Raw genomic sequence first — 15,247 nt, 5'->3', positions numbered from 1 at the left:
GTATCTCAACAGGACCGTCCAATGCTTTTCTATGTTTCTTGCTCTCTCTCTGTCCAAGTTTTTCTCATTCTTCAAACCTCAGGAGTAGCTGGCTAGGAAGAAGGTTATCTTTTCCCCTAATGGAAAAGATTAGCATCTCAGTGATAAGTTTTCCCATCCCTTTCCTTTCTATTTCCAAACTAGGGAACTCCTTTACAGAGTCAACTTGTTTTTCAGCCCAGACCACAATTCTTTTGTCTATCTTCCTTCTAGAACTTAGAATATTTTTTCAGGAAGAATGGTAATTATTATATTTTCCTTATACATTTTACTTTCCTTTTGTTGTAAGCTACGTTCTCCGAGAAGCAGACTCTGAGTGAGATTAGTACTCAGGATGTTTTATTAGGGCAGGGGTCCTCAACGCCCAGGCCGTGGACCAGTAGCAATCCGAGGCCTGTTAGGAGCCAGGCCGCGCAGCAGGAGGTGAGCGGCGGGTCAGCAAGCGAAGCTTCATCTGCCTCTCCCCATCGTTCCCATTACCACCTGAACCATCGCCGCCCACCCCTGTCCCGTGGAAAAATTGTCTTCCACGAAACCAGTCCCTGGCGCCAAAAAGGTTGGGGACCACTGTATTAGGGAGTGCCCTTAGGATCAACGCAGGTAGAAGGAAGGGGAAGAGAGCTAAAGTGAGCAGAAGTCAAGCTATAACACCAACCCAACAGCCTCAGGCAGCTTGAGTTCTGGAGGGAACTCGGGCAGGGCAAACCCGTCAGTTTTCTCATGTTGGGTTAAAGTGGCTGGACCTTTATATTCCCACCTTGATTAGTCACCGAACATAGTCCAACTATATAGTTAGGATTCTATACAGAAATAGAGAAAGATTAACTGGAAAAAATTGGCTTACGCAGTTGTAGAGGCCTGGTAAGTCCGAGATTTGCAGGGTAGGCAGCAAGACGGAGACGCAGGGAAGCGTTGCAGTTGGAGTCCAAAGGCAGTTTGCTGCAAGCCGCTCTCCTCTTCCAGGGCCATCAGCCTTTTTCTATTAAGGCCTTCAGCTGATTGGAATAAACCCGCCCACATTATGGAGGACATGCTCTCCACAAAGTCTACTGATTTAAATGCTAATCTCTCTAAAAAGATACCTTCACAGAAACATCTAGAATAAAGTTTGAACAAATATCTGGGTCTCGTGGTCTAGCCAAGTTGACACATACTTTTAACCATCACACCACCCAGAAAGGCATGATCTTGAGAAAGATGTCTCTACAGCTGAGGCAACCTATGAAGGGGCTGACAGCTGAAAGCAGTCTGCTGATAGCATGCCTCGCAGCTGGGGCAATGAATCCTTTCTTGAAATGGAATCTGAGCCACGCCCTTCTGTGTTCAGGTTCATTAAATGTACTCAACAATTAAAGTTGCAGTTTAGAAGCTTATTCAATACGTTTCAAAGCAAAGGTTAATAAATATCTATTAAGATACAGTCATGGAGGATACATACACCTTTTTTGTTCAAAAGAAATGAATAAGTAAGGGTGTTTTAAATATCTGAAGTCATTATTTATATATGCAGTAAACCACATGCAGGGTCTACACTGTCTTAGCTACACAGATTAGTTACCATCACTCATCCAGGGAGCCTCCCTCAGAGTTAGCTTATATCCCTTATCCCTTTCAGAGCCTGACGTGGTGCTCTATTAAGGTGACTGTAGTGGAGGAGGGGCAAACAGACAACTTACAGAAACGTATCCTGTGACTTAAGCAATTACTTGATAACATTTCCTGGAACAACTAATAAGTATTACTCAAGGATAACTTGTCAGGACTCAGAACAGAAGCACAAATACACAGAGATCTCAGTTTCTATCTCCCTCGTTTTTTGTTTCTCTCCAGGTTCTAGTAGGCTTTACACTAGATGTGAGAGACCATCAAACCAGGAGTTGGGTGGATGGATAAAGACTGATTGAAGTGGAAGAATGATCACTTGAGATGTGCCTCCCCCGATCTCCCCCACCTGCTGGAACTGATTCCATTGGAGGAGTTACCTGTCCTGCAAACTCAGCTAATGAAATTTGCATGGAAGTGATTCCTCTCTCGCCTTAGCCACACTGACTAGCTCAGGAATGGGCATGTGATGCAGAATGAGACAATGAAATATTTCCGGAAGTTTCTGGGAAAAAGGGAGGGAGAAACTGTGTGGTGAGAGGTGAGATTGTTGCAGCCACCCTGAATATGAGGTGGGATGACAGAGAAGAGCCTTTTTGTCAAGGACTAAGCCTCCGGATTAAAATACACTTAAAGTTAGTTCTACCTCTGAGTTTTTCAGTTATGTAAATCTGTGAATTTTCTTTTTGGTACTTTCTGTGAGGTATATCACACACACACACAAAAGAAAGCATAAAATTCATGTGAGGTTTAAAGACAATAATAAAGCAAACAGCAAGGTAACCACCAATCAAGGCAAGAAATTGAATATTGCCAGCATCTCAGAAGGCACCTGTATACTCTCGCCCCGCCCCCCGCCCCCAAAGGTAACTGCCTGCCTGGATGTTGTGATAATCGTTTCTCCTCTGTACCACATAGTTTCTGTTTATCCTCCAGATGTACTATCCAACCTTCACCTTGCTCTATACCCCAAGAGAAATAAATTTGTGTATTACATTAACAGATCTTCTTGTCCTCTGGTTTTCAGTTGAATGTGACCAAGGGGAGGTAGTGAAGGAAAATTAGAACATGGGAGGAGAAACCAGGGAGTTTCTTTGTTACCCGCTATAGGACAGTGTGTGGCAGCAGCTATGTCTCTTCTTGGAAGTTCCTGCCAGGCATAGCCCTTCCGTTCGGGGTCCCCATGACATCATGGTTCTAGCCTCTACCAGAGGACTCCAGCGACTAGGGTCTCATAATACTGCCCCCTCCTCACATCTCTCCAGCCTAAGGAGTTCCTGTTGTTTCTAATCTCTGGTAAAATCCACCATCCCCTCTTTGGTTTCTCAACTTCTCTTCACCTGTGCAATTATTTCCCTGTATTTAATTCCCTGTATTGAAATACTTAGAATTTTTTTTTCCTGTCTAGTCTACGAGATTAAGAGCAATAAAAGGTTAGCCACACTATCAGCCAAAGGGAAAGCTTTGAACATTTCACCAACTGTGGTTGTTGATAAGGGTAAGAAAGTTTCTTCATAGGTTTTTTAAAAGTTTTTATCATGCTGAAATCTATGATAGTATTTTTCTATACCTACTGAGATTATCTCATGATTTTTTTCTCCTTTAATCTGTTAATGTGGTCAAGTTACATTAATATTCTGTTTTCTCAATCTGATCCTCCCCAAAAGCAGACTCTGCTACAATGAGAAGCAAAATCAGGACGCGGTTTTTCATTTTCTTCTGTGCTTAGTTGCCCACACACACACCCTTTTTTTTTCTGTGAGCTTGTCATTTAACTTGAAAATTTTCTTGTAGGAATTTTTTCAGCACACAAGGATAAAGGGACATTCATCCAGAGATTTGGATTTTCTTCTGCCAATCCTGGACTACTTGTTGGATCACTAAAGTGACGCAAATTTAAGCTAAAAATTCACTTGATGGCCAACCTATTGTTCAAACTTCTCAGGGCCTTTTACCTCCCCGCTTTGCTCACTCATCACAAAGGTAAATTTTCCTACAGGGCCCTGGGGGTAGAGATCTAGGGCATATTTAATTCTGGATTACCCTTACTCTGAAGAATGGCCTTTGGAGTCCCAGCGTGGAGGGAGGGTCTCCCACGAGGTGTCCCATCTTGGGGAAATGCTGCACTTTGTCTTCTGAGGTCCCTGACAAAGCTGAAAAACAAACAAACACAACACAACACAGGTTTGGTGAATGTTCTTTGAACAAAACAAGATTTAACACTCAATTTACCTTTCTAGGTTCCTACTCTCTTTGATATTGGCCTTTTAATTCTGTTAGGGGAACCACTGACTGAAACAGCCCACCCTGGCCAGGCACCACAGTAACCCCTTTGATGAGTTATCTTATGACAGGAGGTCCTGGTAAGGAATGCGGAACTAACAAGCCACCACCAACTGGAAGAATTTGGGAAAGGTCAAAAGGAGAGAGGAGATGCCAGTCCGTATGTCCACCAACCTCCCAGAATCCTCCTTGCTGGAATCCATCTTGGCTGAGCGATGCACACGCCACCAAGAAGGACCCCGAAACAGAATGACTGGCCAGAGACAACGGGGAAGCTGAACCCATCACCATTAAACCCGCGGCATTCAACCCACCATTCAAGCCACGTGGCAGAGCAGTCCTCCTGGGTTCCTTTACACTGCTGCTCTCCACCCGGGTGCCCCATCCCAATAAAGTCTCCTGCTTTGTCAGCACGTGTGTCTCCTACGACAATTCATTTCCGAGTGTTAGACAAGAGCCCACGCTCGGGCCCTGGAAGGGGTCCCCTTCCTGCAACAATTCCTCACCATCTTAGCATCTCTTCAATACTTTCAAGAATAGTTTTTATTTAACATAGCATTTTTGTTTTAAGAGGAAAGGTCAGTTCAAATACCTAAATATCCATATTATCAGAAATGGACTTCTACTCCCTTTTGTTAAAAGCCAACTTGAATTAGGTTTTCTGTCACTTGCACATGAAAAAGTCCTAATAATTAAGAGGGAGATGTGGCTTTCCATGCATCAAAATGATGTACTAAATGATCGGTTAAGTGTAGAGGAGATAGTGTCACTGCATCGTCCTTTGTCACTTTGCTCCTTGAAATAAACCTTCTCAGAACTTGTGGTACATTATTTCTCTAGTGTATTCTATGCACACGTTTATATCACCCTATGGGTATTACTGGGTGACATTAAATCATGGTTTCTATCCATCCATGTATGCTATAAGGGCCCTCAGGACATGGACCAGACTCATCCATTTATGATTCAGTCAACAAATATCCATTGTGTCTTGTACAGACACTAAAGATACCATGACAAACAAAGCAGCCAAGATTCCTGTCTTCATGTGCCTCACATGAAAGTGGGTAAGACAGATACCAATAAAATAACCAAATAACAAAATGTTGAAAAGACATGGTGCTATGAGAGTCTATAATGAGGGAAAGGGTCCTAGCAAGTAAGTCAGGAAAGGCTTTTGAGGAAACAATAATTGAAGCTGTTAGCTTCTGTGGAAAACATTACTGACTTTTCAAGGCATGAAGAATTATTAGGGAGAAATTTTTTTCTGTTAATTTTAAATTCTTCATTTAAAAATAACTGTGAACATGATGGCTTGTAGGCTGATTAATTTGAAATTCGATCAAGTAAATTGTTTTAAACCTTGTCCATTCCAGTGAACTCTGTATGGGATGCTTTTTAACCACAGGGTCCTGTCCTAAATTTAAGCATTCATCTCACACAAAATGTCAAGTGCATTTCCCTAGTACTAATTCTTTCAAATTCTAACACCTTTCCCCCAGAACTATCACTGTTGTAAAGCAAACTAAGGCCATCACCATCAAATACTTAAACTGTATATTAAAGATGTCATCCCGTTTGTCCGTGTTATCCTAGTGTCTGTTATTTCAGACGAGGTACAACTGGCCACAGATTATTTGCCAGCTAAGCTTAACAAAATGGCTCAATTGAATAACTCAAGGCATCTTTGCTTCCTCAAACATGAGACACTAATATGAGGTAAGCATTATTTTCTGGACACGTTGTTTTCAGTGAAGTGTTTAAGATTTATAGGGTCATTTTTTGTGATTATTTCTGATGTTTCCTGACTACATTTACCATTTTCAGAACTCAAAGCAGCAGCTCCAAGTCACTAAATCATGCCTGGACCTCTCATAATTCATTCTAGCAGGATACTAACTGAACCAGAACCGTTCTGTGTTGCCATCTGCAAAGCAAGGTCTGGGAAGTGGAAAACTTTTAGCATTTGATCCAAAGTAGGGCAACTCAATTTTTTATAAAAGTCACCTTGATTTTTCAATCCCCCAGTACATCTATTTCTCTTCACTTCACCCAACTCTTTGTAATCTGCAGAAATTCATTTTTAAGGGATGCATTTTAAAATAAAGGAACATTCTAACTAAACACTGTAGTAATCATTTCACAATATATGTAAGTCAAATCATGATGTGGTATACCTTAAACTTATACAGTGCTGTATCTCAATTATATCTCAATAAAAATGGGGGGGAAAATGGGGGAAAAAAGGGCTTCCCTGGTGGCGCAGTGGTTGGGAGTCCGCCTGCCGATGCGGGGGACGCGGGTTCGTGCCTCGGTCCGGGAAGATCCCACATGCCACGGAGCGAGTGGGCCCGTGAGCCATGGCCGCTGAGCCTGCGCGTCCGGAGCCTGCACTCCGCAACGGGAGAGGCCACAACAGTGAGAGGCCCACATACCAACAAAAAAAAAAAAAAAAAAAGGGGGGGGGGAGATGAGAGCTGACAGATAAGTAAAAGCAAGCTAGGTAAAGAGGGAGGCAATAAGTATCATAGGCAGAGGAAACGCTGTGTGCAAAGATCAGGATTTGAGAAAGAATGCAGCATCCATTCTAGACACTATTTATTGCCTCATCAACATCCATTTAGCCTTTTCTTACTCTGCATATGATTTCAATATTGTTCAGATATCCGAATCCATCTCTGGATACTCAGGAGAATTTGAGTAGTTTAAGCTAATTAGTGTGTGGCATTTCCTTGGCGACTATTATTTGTTCAGCCCAATAAAATTTAAAGGGAAAGACCTAGTCCATGCCTCAAGGAGAGATTTTCCTCTCTCTTTCCTGTTGGATGTGATCCAAAAAAGCTTGTAACCCTTATTTCCATTGGCCATCCTCTTGCTACAGCAGCCTTAACATGAAGCCAAACTGTGGAGAGCTTAGCACAGAACAGAAATACATTCAAGTATTTCATAATAAAAATAGAGGAACATTCGAAGTATCACAAGTTTGTATTTTGTTCATATTAAGCCAATAGGCTTAAAAATGTAATTTGACTACATCGAGATTTAATTCCCAATGTGAATATTCTATTAAGAACATGTTCATATTATGTTAGACACGTAGCATACAGTACAGTTACAAATAAACAATTCTGCAATATTGTCAGCTGCCTAAAATTTAAACAAGCAAGTCAAGGAAACAATCTGTTCACACATCATATTGTATTTAATCACATTAATTTAAAATGACTCGATGATTTTGATAGTTAAGCTGATGGTGATGTTTATTTTTTCCATTTCTTCATTAATGCCATATTTGTATAGTATTAGACAATAATTTGTCAACGTGCTGGAATATATTTTATTGAAAATAGTGTAAATATCTTTGTCAATTATAAAAAACATTTGTATTATAAAACTGTTTGTCACATAATTCTGAGAAAGTTTTCAAAGCTATTGTTCAGTAATTTCTTTCTTTCTTTTTTTTTTTTTTTGCGGTATGTGGGCCTCTCACTGTTGTGGCCTCTCCCGCTACGGAGCACAGGCTCCGGACGTGCAGGCTCAGCGGCCATGGCTCACGGGCCCAGCCGCTCCGCGGCATGTGGGATCTTCCCGGACCGGGACACGAACCCGTGTCCCCTGCATCGGCAGGCGGACTCTCAACCACTGTGCCACCAGGGAAGCCCCAATGTAGCATTTTCTTTATGATGCTAGTGGCCCTGGGCTACTGCCAAGGTCATCCAGAGATTAGCACCACCATGGGTCTGAGGATCCTCAGCTGACTCTCATGCTGCTGAAAAGCAGAAAACACTTGACTGTGTTCCCTGGAGTTCTGGATGCCCTAAAACCAAAGCCATTTTCGTCACAGAAGAGCAAGGATGCATTCTCTCTCCCAACTGAGTTGTACTTTTCCTTGCAGGAGCCAAAGCAGTGTTATTTATGCCCCAAATCTCTGAGCTGTTGATGTGAAGCAACATTCCATTTTTACGACAACCCACCTTTTCTTTCACAGAACTCCTGGTCAAGGGCAAATGAATGGTTGCCAGGACAGAATCCCACTGGTGACTCAAGATTGGTTACTGGGTCAACCTTGTCTAATTCTCTCTTCCTTTGAGATGAGGATTTCTTCCCAGGAGGCTCCCATGTCACTCATGTAATAAATTCAGGTAGGCGTGCTTCCCCAGTTATGCTCAGATGTCTGGACACAATTTATGCACAAGCTGTACCTACCACTCCCCACTCAACACCACAATAAGAAAGGTTAGAATTGGAGGTGTCTGTCACTTAGTTTCGCCATCAAGTTCATCAAGATATACAAACATTGTTAACTGCAAATAACCTAGAGAAAGTTGAAGGCAGAGAATATATGAGAGTGACTAAATGAGTTAACTTCATATTTATACAAGGGCCTAGTGGCTAGTCACTTTCTGATTCTTTAAGAAGATGTCTATATCTCCTCACCTCCCTTGAATTTTCTCATTCCTCCTAAATCCAGCAGCAGAGCCATTGGCTTTGTCGCTCTTGTTCTCAAAAGACTTCTTTCTTGCCTTTGACATAGTTACTCATTTCCTAATCAGTTTTTGAACGGATTTTCCACATCAGCAGTGAGATACTGTATCCCTTGAAAAGACATGCCCTCCTTTAAATCACTCTCTCCAGTGCTTCTCAAACTCTAGCATCCATCAGAGTCACCTGGGGGACTTAGGAAAACACAGATTGTTGGGCCCCATCCCCAGTTTCTGATTGAGTGGGTCTGGGGTGGGGCCCGAGAATTTGTATTTCTAACACATTTCCAAGTGATGCTGAGGCTGCTGGTCCAGGCACCACACCTTGAGAATGGCTGCTCTAAACCAACATCCAGCCCCTTTGTATTCATGAGCTAAGTGGAATGTTACGATGAGCTTGCAAACAGCATCAAGGAGCCACCAGAAGGCAGATGCTAGAGTGGTGTTTTTGTTCCCCTCAGAAAGTGTCTCACCTTGAGCCAGTACTTCCTAAAGCACCATCTCCACTTTCCTACCACATTTTTTATATCCCGGCTTTCATGATGAGCATGAGAATAGGATGTTTCTGTAGACTTTTCAGATACTCACCCAGTTATCATGCCTCTTCATCTGCGGAACCCAGTGGCTTGAGAAATCTCTAAAACAAAACTTTAGTGCTATTTCCAACTAGCTGTATAAAACATAAAATAGGAGATTGCAGGAGCAGCCAGACTAGTAGCCTTAGTGCATCTGCAAGGCCAAGATGCCTAATTGCACTACCATAGTTACAGTCACCCTTGAGTTCTCCTCACACATAAGCAGTTGCACAGAGAGAGTTATTAAAAGACTGCTTGTGGGCTTCCCTGGTGGCGCAGTGGTTGAGAGTCCGCCTGCCGATGCAGGGGACGCGGGTTCGTGCCCTGGTGCGGGAGGATCCCACATGCCGCGGAGCGGCTGGGCCTGTGAGCCATGGCCGCTGAGCCTGCGCGTCTGGAGCCTGTGCTCCGCAATGGGAGAGGCCACAACAGTGAGAGGCCCGCGTACCGCAAAACAAAACAAAACAAAAACATAAAAGACTGCTTGTAAAAACATTATGGGCTCAGACTTGGCCTCCATCAACTCATCCTAGCAGGCATGACTTTGAACATAAATTTTAAAAACCCATTTAGTCTCTGGGCAATTGTAAGCATCAGTTGAAATAAACATTTTAAAAATACAAAAATGTTTATTTTCCAAGCAGCAGATATTTATGTTTTGCGCTAGTCCAATTAAACCAAAATGTTAACGACATAAATGTAATCATTCAGTGAGCTGGGGCTAAAACTCAATGGAGGAACAATTACAAGCTGCTCTGTTGTTGAAAGCCCTTGTTCTAACTAACCTGGAGAAGAGACTTAGTGCTCGAACTACACGAATCTAGACTTTCTTCACTTCTTCATCAGGAGAAGGTAATAACTCAGAGTTGAGAAACCCTAGCATGATAGGAAGTCAGGTATTTATAAAGCTTCATGTAGGTTGGAAATTAAAAAAAGAGGCCAGGAATGTGAAAGAACAGCATGCAATCCCTTTACCTGCAGCAGCCCTCTTTACTGGGACAGGATTTACAGATGCTGTAGATGCTTTTGCAGATGCTAGTTTGGGGTTTTCCAAAAGATCCTTTTTCTTTCAGCATCCTCTCTAAAACTGTAGCTGGGTCAAAGACTAACAAATTGTTCAGTATTCAACAATATTTATCTAGCACTTGCTATGTGCCAAGCACTTAAAAATACACATGTTAACACTTAATTCAAATGTGTCTTTAAAATTTCCTCTGTTCTCCTAAGATTTTAGCACCAGAAGAGGCTTTCTGGGCAAATCTACAACAAGAGCTAGACTCCACACATGCTGTTACTTGGGACAAATCAACCAGCCTCTGGTCTCAAGTTTCCTCAACTGAAGAAAGACCAGCTGTATCATGCCAGTGGTTCTCAAACTTTAGCAGTCATCAGAATCACCTGGAGGACTTGTCAAAACACAGATTGCTGAGCTCCACCCCCAAGTTTCTGATTCTGGAAGTCTGGGGTGGGGCTCAGAAATTTGCATTTTTAACAAGTTCCCAGGTGATGCGGATGCTGCTGGTCCAGGGATCATAATTTGACTAGAGTTTAATGATTATTGTCTAAAAGTTTTCTGTCTTGCCAGGTTGCCCCTTGCCAGGTCCAAGACCAGGCTTTTTCTGGAAGATTTTTTTTTTTTTTTGGTCTGTGGCTGTTTGTATTTCTGGGTTGCCAGTATCTTCAGCTGTAAGGCTATACATGAAGCTAGGAGAAAACTAAGGGAATTCATCACTGTGCTATTCCTTAGGGTCCTAAGGCCTGTCTGCCTTCTTTTTCTGTTTTACAGAGTCTTATGTTTGCTTTATACAAAGTGTCTAGGGTGCTTAGTTGTACTTACCAGGAGAAATAGCGGAAAATGGGATACATGCCTCTACTCCATAATCCCAGAAACAGAAGTCTCTGGTCCACATTTTGAGAACCACTATATCAGATGATATCTCACATCCCTTCCAACTCTATAATTATGATTTTTAAAAGTGTCCTCATGAATTCATAAGACACATGGCAGAGCATATACTGAGCAACATAGAGAAGAGATAGGGCTGGCCCTTTGGACCTCTATCTTTTCTTTTGTTCTAATTAGCTACCAATTAGCACTACCAGGTGTAAGGTCTGGGGAATCCTCAGCTAACTCTCAGATGCCAAGGTTCTCCCACCACACCTGTTCAGACCATGCCTCCAAGTGAGTATTCTGGGTTCTACAATTTGCTAACCTAGGACCCATTCTCTGGGGCCTCCCTCTGTGCCAGAACTAGTCTGTCAAATCTTTCTCTATGTGGTACTGGTGAGGAAATGGCCATCTGCTTCCAAGATTTTCCCTTTTACAGGGACTTTATTTTTTTCTTAACTCAGAGGAGAGGTTGGTGGTGATTTCAGATACTTTGAACCATCCTGGTCAAGTTGGCATCATTTCTTCCCTGGTTGTCCATAGTCGCTTTCCAACTGCTCTTCTTCTGTACATTCTTGCCCCTTGAAACCTCCTTTCAACATGGAAACCTGAGTGATCTTGCCAAAATGAAGTACTCATGGCTTGCTTAGTTTTAATTACTTCTTCAGCTCTTAAAACAAATAGTGAAATACTTGGTATGTCCAGTGTGGCCCTGCGTGGCCCAGGACCTGCCCACTTCCAGCCCCTTCTCTCACTTCTCCCCTTCTCTGCTCCCTGCACTTAGTCACAATGACCTGCACTGGTTTCCTCAACAACCTTCTTTGGTTCCATACACCTTCCTACCACTGGGCTTTAGCTCTTGCTGCTCATTCTCCCTGAAATACTCTCTCTATTCAGCTAGTTAATTCCTACTCATCCTCCTGCAGGTGTCAACTCAAATCTTTCCCTGATTTGAGGGAAATCAAAAGACCTGGTCACATCCTGCTGCTGCTCATTTATAGCACTGTTTCTTTTCCTTCATAGCAAATATGATCAAATAATCACAAAATCTCTTTTAGTTATTTATTTTTGCACCATTATATCACCAGCACCTGCCACAACACCTGGTGCATGAGCTAAGTACAATAAATCTCTCTTGAATATTTGAGGAGAGACTTCCCCCAAAATATCACATCTTAGTCATTAAGTGTTGCAAAAAAATAATTTGTTTCACTTCAATCAATAGTGCCCAGCATTGAGTGCTTTTTCAAACACATTGAAGGAGATAGAAGATTTTCATATTTCATTTCATGTGTTAAAAGAACTAGCAAAGTGTTCAAATACTCAACATAGTAGAGTTTTGCCATTCAGAAGGGCTCTGTCTGGAGACTTTGGCTAATCCCTCAATACATGAAAAATTCCATAGCATTTTATTTACTCCACAAAAGTGTGGTTCAACAATGACAAATAAGCCTTTACTTTCTAATGCTTCAATGAAATGACTGCTGAGCCCCCTGACTTTAAGTCACGTTAGCAAAGAGACTCAGTCATGAGTTTCCTAAGCATATCCTCGACCCCTGAGATAACTGCTCATTCAGCATTCACTGAAGTTTCTCTTATTTGATGAGCCTAACCAAAGCACACATTGAAATCTTACAAATCACTTTTATTGTTCCACAGAGTGCATATTGTAAACTTGCTCTGGTCATGGACAGGATAATAGCTAGAAATAATTTGGGATAAATTAAACATAGAGTGTTGAATTCAATTAAGAACCATCACTTTCTTTGACCTTGTCTAGAGTCACAAATACCATAAGATGAAGAGGTGTCCACCAAGGGCCTCACAGGTGCAGAATCTTGACAAACTGCAAACCTCAGATTAAATCATAATTAAAATGTGAACAAGATCCCAGTTCATTTACTTAAGTATAGTTTGAACAAACCATACAACATTAGTTAGAATATATTTGCAACTACTTTTAAAAGAAAACATGTTTCGAGGCATTGTATTTATAGATTTGAGCTAAAGATTGTCAGACATTCATAGAATGTCCACCACCAAAAATATATATATAATATAAAACACATGAAACATGACTCTACTGTGAGAGTGGTTATTCAAAGCTACACCTCAGTGAGCAAACCTGGCTTAACCTACAGAAAATTCAACCAGTGAGAATTCTGTAAGGCCTAATCACAAACATACCCAGAGGAGTTTGTATGTGCCAACAACCTGAATTTAGTAACTAAGCTGTAGTAGTTGCTGTAGTGTTTTAAAAACAAAAGTTAATTGAAGAGTGTGAGCTATCAAAACACAGCTACCAATAAGGAAAAGAAAATGGTAAGGCCAGAAAATCTGAATTGAGTTATGCGAAAAAAAAAAAAAAAAAAGGATAAAAGGTAATTTGAGAAAAATTACTTTGGACTAAGGCAAGTATGGTTAACAAGTATTTTAAGTGCCTACTCTGATGTATTGGTAGGGACTGCCCAGAGAGTTAAGCTTAAAATAATTGTGAGGCAGGGGCTAAAATTAGCAGGAAAAAATGAATGGTCAACTTGCAATATCTGCTATGGGCTTGAGAGAAAGGGATAATGGGACAAATTCCATTTTTGCTGACCCTAACCCAGGGTCTCTGTACTTTTAGAGCTACTTCTAACTTCTCCTTGTCTTCACCAGTACAAGCAGTTGGCTTCACTGGGAGTGTTATTTTTCACAAAGAACTAAGGTATTTTACCCAAGGGCTAGTGTGCCGAGGACAGCCAAATCCCACCAGGGTGTTGTAAGGTCTACCAGCTGGCTCAGTGGCTTGCTGCTACCCACTAGCCTGACAGTATGCTCAATTCCAGTTCTTGCCTCAGTATTTTCAGAATTGCTACGTGGGCATTTAGCGTCACTCACTATTAGTTAAAAATGCGGTGGTTAAATGTGTAAATGAGGTTCAGTATTTGGTTTATGCATGTGATTAATTGTTTGCTTTTAGACATAGTTCTTGATACAAGTTGGCAATTTTATATGGGAAAGTATAGATATAGTAGTAGATGAATACCCACATAAGTAATGCTAACTTTGCAGATGTGAAGAAAAAAGCCCTTTAGAACTAAGCCTTTTGAAAGCAGATTATTAGTAAAAAAGCAAGCATTTCAGGCTGAGCAACACTGGAGAAAATGTTTTTAATTTTAGTTCCTGCTGCTTCCTCCAAAGATCCCATGGCTACTTTACCGATACTACTAAAAGTCTCCTTTATGTTAACTCTCCACTCTTCTGCCTCTTGGTTGTATTAGTGGGTGTTATCCTAGGACATACCAGTTGAGAGAAACAAGAAACTTCACAGAGTTAGGAAACCACTGCTGTGGTCTATGAGTCCCTTTCTAATTTTTCTGGACTTCCACAAGCAGAAGAACAGGATGTATAATGTATTATATATCCCAATATTCTCAGGATGATGAAAAGGAATAGAAGAAATTCAATAGATTGAGAACAGGATGGACATCTCTTTGCTGCTATAGAACCCAAGGCATATTTCCTTTTTTTTTGATTGGGTTAGGACACAAATGGCTTCATGGGTTTCATGCTGCAGAGAAAGTTTTTTTTTTAACTTTTTATTGTATATTAGAGTATACTTGATTAACAATGTTGTGATAGTTTCAGGTGTACAGCAAAGTGATTCACTTATACATATACATGTATCTCTTCTTTTTCAAATTCATTTCCCATTTAGATTGTTACATAATATTGAGCAGAGTTCCCTGTGCTATACAGTAGGTCCTTGTTGATTATCTACTTTAAATATAGCAGTGTGTACATGTCAATCCCATACTCCCTAACTATCCATTCCCTCCATCCTTCCCCCCGGGTAACCATAAATTCGTTCCACAGAGAGAGTTTTGAATGATCTGAATGTAGCAGCTAGTTAGAAAGGCCCCCTGCCTAATCACAGACACTTGTCCAGAGCAGCTTCTTCACAGATGACAAAGACCTCAAACTTTGTGTGTATCTACCATATGCACAAGCAAATCCAGTGCTTGTGACTAAGAAGAATATGATGTGGCAAACTGCTTTAGTCTGCTTCTCAGACCATAATTTGTAATTTAATTTTATTGCTGACAATTTTAATGATCATATTTTTCTATAGAAAATATAAAAGTCACTGTGGTCTTTGGTGCTTTGCGTTTATTTCTATTAAAAACTTGGCTAAGCACACTTTCTGACATTAAAATAGTACTGCCTCAGTCAAATTCCATAGAAGCAGGGTCTGAGAGAGGAATTCTGGTTCAAGGGATTTACTGGGGGAGTACTTTGAGGAGTAGGATTGTGAGGGAAGCAGGGCAGGGCAGGGCAACAACAGGAAGAGGGAATGTGCTCTCAGCTGGAAACCAGCTTCAGTCTGATCCCTGGGG

General features: G+C 41.4%; 1 long non-coding RNA gene across 2 annotated transcripts in view; it reads right to left on the bottom strand.

The window, feature by feature from the left end:
* Window positions 1-888: 888 nt before the first annotated feature.
* The window catches only part of LOC137230488 (uncharacterized), a 204,733-nt gene continuing 190,374 nt past the window's right edge, over window positions 889-15,247 (bottom strand). For both annotated transcript variants that reach the window (XR_010946163.1, XR_010946156.1), the window contains 2 exons: window positions 3,691-3,794; window positions 889-1,034 (listed from right to left, as the gene is read on the bottom strand). This is a non-coding gene — a long non-coding RNA (uncharacterized lncRNA). The remainder of the gene's footprint in view (window positions 1,035-3,690; window positions 3,795-15,247) is intronic.

This window comes from Pseudorca crassidens, chromosome 1 (genome assembly GCF_039906515.1).
Source record: "Pseudorca crassidens isolate mPseCra1 chromosome 1, mPseCra1.hap1, whole genome shotgun sequence".
Lineage (NCBI taxonomy): Eukaryota > Metazoa > Chordata > Mammalia > Artiodactyla > Delphinidae > Pseudorca > Pseudorca crassidens.
This window is presented reverse-complemented; position numbering and strand designations above follow the sequence as displayed.